The sequence below is a fragment of the Cupressus sempervirens genome, chromosome 8 (assembly GCF_028749045.1).
Source record: "Cupressus sempervirens isolate cs-2001-9-10 chromosome 8, ASM2874904v1, whole genome shotgun sequence".
NCBI classification, from domain to species: Eukaryota; Viridiplantae; Streptophyta; class Pinopsida; order Cupressales; family Cupressaceae; genus Cupressus; species Cupressus sempervirens.
The window spans coordinates 586,198,322-586,204,192 of NC_143125.1; positions in this window are offsets into that span (position 1 = coordinate 586,198,322).

Below are 5,871 nucleotides of genomic sequence, written 5' to 3' on the forward strand. Positions count from 1 at the left end.
CAAATTAAGTTTAGAAGAACAAGATAAACAAATTGTGTTTGCCAAGCTTAACAATCTGCATAGTAGGTATTGAGCAAATTTAGTGTAAGCTGAGAAGAAAATCAGTTGGAGCCGAGAAAATTAAGTTCAATGTATGCTGTGAGATATAGTGTAAGCTGAGTAAATTTAGTAAACTTTAGTTTGTGCTGAGTGTTTTGTTAGAGGATGTCGAGCAATGCAGTATGTGTTGAGCATCAGAAGCAAGTCAATGTTGAGTGAATTCGATGAATCTGAGCCAACAAGTTTGATTTCTTGGATTGTGTGAACCATGTGGAAGATAAGCTTGATGAGTTGGTGGCACAAAATTAAAGGTAAACCATTTTGAGGAAAATTCAAAGAAGATTGAAGGAGAATCTTCTAGAAGGGAAAGAAATGAAATGATGGGTAGATTCATTGAATCCTACCTAATCCAACCTAACCCTAAAATAGATGATGGAGGATGAATGACAAAAGATCTTGATTTTCTATTTATAGATATGGTTGGTCAAAAGCAAAGGCTTTCATGTGTGAGAACCTATGGAAGACAAGGAGTTTGGGGTGTTGCTTCATTCAGTGACCTAAGAGAAGAGACTACATTGGAAAGTAAAGCAAGAAGGCTTAAGGGTATGGATGCTTGAAGGTTGAACAAGCTGTCAAAGCTAAAGTGTGTGAAATGCAAGTAGAATGGAGGATTGAAACAAATATCTATAATCCAGCAAGTGTGTTGTAAGTTGTTATTAGATCGAGCCTCACTATTACTTTCTAATCATTGTACCAATCTAGGGTAAATCCTTTGGATTAAGGTTGACCTAACAGTCATTTGTAAATCCTTTAACTAGGTGTCATTCCAAGTGAATGATCTAAAGTCCTCTAACAAGATGATTGAAATCCTTTAACCAAGTCACTTTTAATAGTGTGCATTGTAACCTTTAACAGGGTTTTCCTTTTATAGGGCATCACTTTACAAGAGCGTGAATGAGTAGCATGTTACTGGTGGTTTTCCCCAAATTGGGTTTCCATTTTAAATCATTGTCTCAAATGTGTTATTGAATCTATTATGTCTAATACTTACATTTCTACAAAGTTGATTTGACAGTAACCTACAAGTTTAAGTGATTGCTTAATCTAATGGATGCATGCATGATGAGAATTATTTATGGATATGGGTTCACTAAGTTGTGAAAAGTTTTAATTGTACATCTGGACCTTGGATAACTAATTCACCCCCTCCCCCTCTCAGTTATTCTAAATAATTCCAACAATTACATCCAAAAAAGAATTATGGCATTAAGGTGTGAGGTGATTTACAATTTTGATATGATTTCTATTTCATCTTTCCTCATGCAATTTCATTAAATTTTTTAAGTTTAATCATAAAAATGGGTTTGACTAAGGAAAACTCCTTTAGCCAAGATTCTTCCCTAGTTTTTTGCATATAAAAATAGGTTATAGAGTTTCCAAACAAGATATGGGTGGAATAAGTATAGTTTGATGATTTGTGAAAAATTCAATTGAAAACACTAGAAACATGTTGCAATTTTTGTCATGTACCAAGAACATGATGTCATTTATCATCATGTTTAGAACCATTTTGAGCTTAAATTTGCTAGGATACTAGGTAAATCCTATAGGTCATAGATTTGTAGCTATAGGTCATTTTGAAACTTCAACATCTAGGATTTAATGTTTGAAATCTCACTTCTCCCATTTAATTTCTAGGTACATTTATATTCTTCTCCATTCTATTTTACATCAAATCGGATATCTTTGTATGTATTCATTTACACACCATTACCATTTATCTCTTCCTCAATTATAACCAAAAAAGGAATGAAAACTCTCCAATCACATAAATTTCATTGACATCTTATCAAATAGTGCTAATCATACTTATCTTGGGGTGGTTTTGTATTCCAAGGTGCCATATGAGGTGAACAATTTCCTTGTTTACATTGCTTACAATTTCATAATGTGCATTTTGCTGAAACCATCTCTTTCATCAATTATAACTTTTGTTTTGGATAGTTAGACCTTGAATGTGTGTGGTTTTCAATTCTAAAAATAATAAAAACATTGTGCTTTTCTATTTAGATCTCCCTTGTATTCATTTCATTGTTAAATTTGGTTTTATTTTTTATTCATTTATAAAAAGAAAAAAGACACATATATATATTGCATTATTAATAGATTCATTCTTGCATTTACAAGTTGAAAACAATAAAAGTACAAATAATATTTTATTTTCATGCATTTTTGTGTGTCTCTATTTAAACTTTGTTTCATAACATTAGCTTGTTTTATTAGAAAATTTCTAATTTTCTTGTCCAATGCTTTACTTATTTTGATGTTACATTTAGTGATGAAGATTATGATATGATGGATGAAGTCCTTTATGATTTTATCTCTATAAGTCTTCCTCTAAAATGCATGAGTTATCCTTTTGTCAAAAGTTAATTAATGTGACATATTGGTTTAGGGTTTGTAATAATCCTCTTTATAAACCACTTAATGATTTCTCCCCAAAAGCTTCTCTTCCTCATGAGTATATATTAATCCAATAACAAATTTCTAAGTCTTCTTTCAATGATATCCTTCTTTGGGATGAGTCATTGGAGAATGTTCAATTGTCCTCTTGATAAGTAGCTCCCTTGTGAGACTAATTTTTTGCAAGAGGATGACTTTGTAGCACAAAAGGGTTATATGATTGAGAATGACCCTAATGAAAATTCTTCTCCTATTCATTTCAATCATCCTACCTCTAGAGAAGATGCACACATAACTTATGATTCTCTTTCTCCTAAAGTTTTTCTTTAAAGAAACTTAGAAGAAAATGATAATATGCACTTAATGCTATCTGTAAGAATTTGCCTTAGGGAAAAATCACCCAAGATCAAGAAGCTCAAGCACTAGCACAAAATGGACCAATAAAGTATGATCAGAATAACAATATGAAAATGAATTGATGTACATACACACTAGGATTATCTGTATATAAAGGCCTCTAGATTGACTAGGAGTTAGTGAAATGAAAAGACTAGCAACGAAGCACATGTCTACTAAGAGTGGATTATCCTCCATTAAGCACATAAGTTAATGTGATGATGAGAGGATAAGCCCACATAGGTGTGTCACGTAAAAAGATGTAGATACCATGTGCTTAATTAGAGTGCGAACAACTATGTTGTCTACATGACAACTTAGATGATTATGCAAACTCTTGTGTTGTAGACACCATGTGCTAAATTAGAGTTGCTAACTCTTATGTTGTCAATAAGACAACTCATATGAGTACGCATACTCCTAGGTGTCTAACTAATAAATAATAAAATAATGCATTAACCTAAGTAAACTTAAGTAAAGTGTAATAATAATTAATTATTTACAATAACACCCCCCTTAAGTGCAACTTAGGGGAATGAACTTAAGCTTAAGCTTACGAAAGCTATAATGGTCCTAGCTACTAGGCCATGTTAGGTACCCATGTACAAATGCAATGTGATCTCTCTGAAAATGGAGAAAGAGGGAAAACCTCATGGGAAAAACCCTCCCCCAAAAAGAAAGATGAAAAAAAAAGATGCATGGATGGATGGAATAATTAAGACCACCCCCCCCCCCCCCCCCCCCCATTACAACATACATCATGTATATACAATAGAGAAGTATGAGAATGATATAACCCCATAAGAGGAAAAAATCTTCCCCATAAGAGAGAAGAAGAAGAAGAAGAAAGCAGACAAGGTAGTCCCCCCCCCCCCCCCCCAAATGTAGAATGTCGATAAGTGATAGTTGCTCCAAGATGAATGTATAAGTTGATCCATGACTGTTGAATAATGTTCCTCCCCTTAGGAAGAAACAACATCATAGGTACATATGATATGCTTCCCCAATGTGTAGAAAGAATCCTAAAGATGAATGGTGTCTCTAAAAACTACTCAACTGTCCCTTAGTTGATACTGACGGTTGCCCCTTCTAACACTATTGAAAAGAATAATTTCAGATCTAGAAAAGATGGATGTCGAATATATCCCAATGAACCAATTGTCTCCTCGAATGATAAAGAGACCTCTTGCAACTATTGTACATAAAGATCCCCAATCATATCAACCTAGTAAGATTGATCAAGTAGAGAATGGACAAGAGGGTTAGAGTGTGCCCTCGCAACAATTGAAGAAGGATCTTCTTCATCAAAGAGAAGATGTATATCATTTATAATGTCTCCCAAATCTGATATGAAGGACTTGTACAAATAAACCTTAAATATTTATCATGTAGTCATCCCCTGATTCTCAAATAGGAATACAAGGTCTACCCAACTATATTGAATTACATGGACCTATCACTATAGCAATATATGCATGTGGCATTATCTGATGTTGTGACCTCATCCTACATATTTCAATAGGATCCCCCATATCTGAACCTATTGAATCACTATCATTGTTGTCACTATTAGTTTCCACAATGTATGAAGTATGGAGAGGATTAGAGGATAAGCTAGGTGAATTTTTCTCAAAGTGAACATTCCTCTTTATGAATATCTCATGAGTCTTAGGATCCATAAGTCTATATGCCTTAACACTTTCATCATATCCAATGAAAGTACAAGGCCTTGGTGGTGGTGCCTTGCATTCCCCTAAAGATATGTATGCCCATGTTGGACAACCAAAAACTCTGAAGTGTTTCACAATTGGTTTTCTTTTTCACCATGCCTCAAAAGGAGTCATTCCATCTGATACATTATGAGGAGATCTATTAAGGATTTGATTCATACTACTTATAGCTTCAACTTCATGTGATGTATCAAGAGACTTAGCTTGAATCATGCAACTTTCCATTGACTTAAGAGTTCTAATCCTCATAGCTACAACGCTTGTCTTTTGTGGACTAAATAGCATAGGATTCTAAAGATCAATACCCTCAAGTTCACAAAAGTATATAAGTCTTCAATTCACATATCTACTTTCATTTTCCATATGAAGAACCTTGATGGCTTTACTTGATTGCTTCTCAACATGACTCTTGAAGGTTAGAAACTTATCAAACACTTCATTCTTGTGATCAAGAAAGTAGACCCATGTGCAGCATGAAAAGTCATCAATGAAAGTGAGGACATAATGACCCTTGCTAACTAATGTCACTGATAAAAGGCTTGCAAGAACTATGTGAACTAACTCAAGAACAACTGATGCTCTCCAAGACTTCCCTTTGTCAAACTTTTCTTCTAGATGCATATCAATTGAACAAGTTGAACATTCACCTGTAGAAAAATTGATTGTAGGTAGACCTTTGACCATATTTTTTGAGCTAAGTTGATGAAGATAGCAGAAGGCAAGATTTATATACCACTCATGCCACAATTTACTTTATGATTGTGAATGTGTCAACAAGACATGTGAAGGAGACTTAGGCACAAAATGGGAGAAAGAATAAAGTTGTGTATCAAAATTAACTTTACCCACTACAACCAATGAATCATCCTTAAGATTTCACACCATTACTAAATCAAGAAGGAACTCAACTTTATTTCCACATCCATTGTGAGTGATTTGGTAAATTGAAACAAGATTAGTGCTAAGGTTAGGAACATAGAGAACGTCTTTGAACTCTCCATTTTCCATCTCAACTTGGCATTTCCCTTCAACTTCCACTTGTGTATCATCCCTTACAAAGATGTGAGGTACCTTAGACTACTTCAATGAAGAAAAGTGTCCTTTTGAAGAATCCATATGATATGAGGCACCTCAGTCAAGAATCCATTCCCCTAAAGAACTTGAACTTTCCATAAATTCTTGCCCTTTTTCCCTTTGAAGTGGATGGATTTGAATCCTTGGAAGCATTTGGCACATTGATTTT